We start from the raw sequence: 275 nt of genomic DNA, 5'->3' as shown, positions 1-275 counted from the left end.
TCCCCCTTCTGTAATGTTGTTTATATTACTATTGATAAATTTTTTATTAGTTGTAATTAAAATAATAATTTGTTTTTTTAGAAATTAATCAGTAAATTTTTATCATAAAATAAAAAAATAAAATATAAAAAAGTTACTTTTCATGTTTTTCAAAACATGAAAAGATAACAACCTTTTTTTATAAATAGTTTATATTTTAAACATCAAAACTTAATAAAAAACACAACATTTTTTATCAAAAAATCATGATTATTATGAATAATTAATATATTTGT

Source organism: Entamoeba invadens (genome assembly GCF_000330505.1).
Source record: "Entamoeba invadens IP1 unplaced genomic scaffold scaff_1105074725665, whole genome shotgun sequence".
Classification (NCBI taxonomy): domain Eukaryota; phylum Evosea; order Mastigamoebida; family Endamoebidae; genus Entamoeba; species Entamoeba invadens.
The sequence above is the reverse complement of the archived record's forward strand: the minus strand, read 5'-3'. Positions refer to the sequence as shown.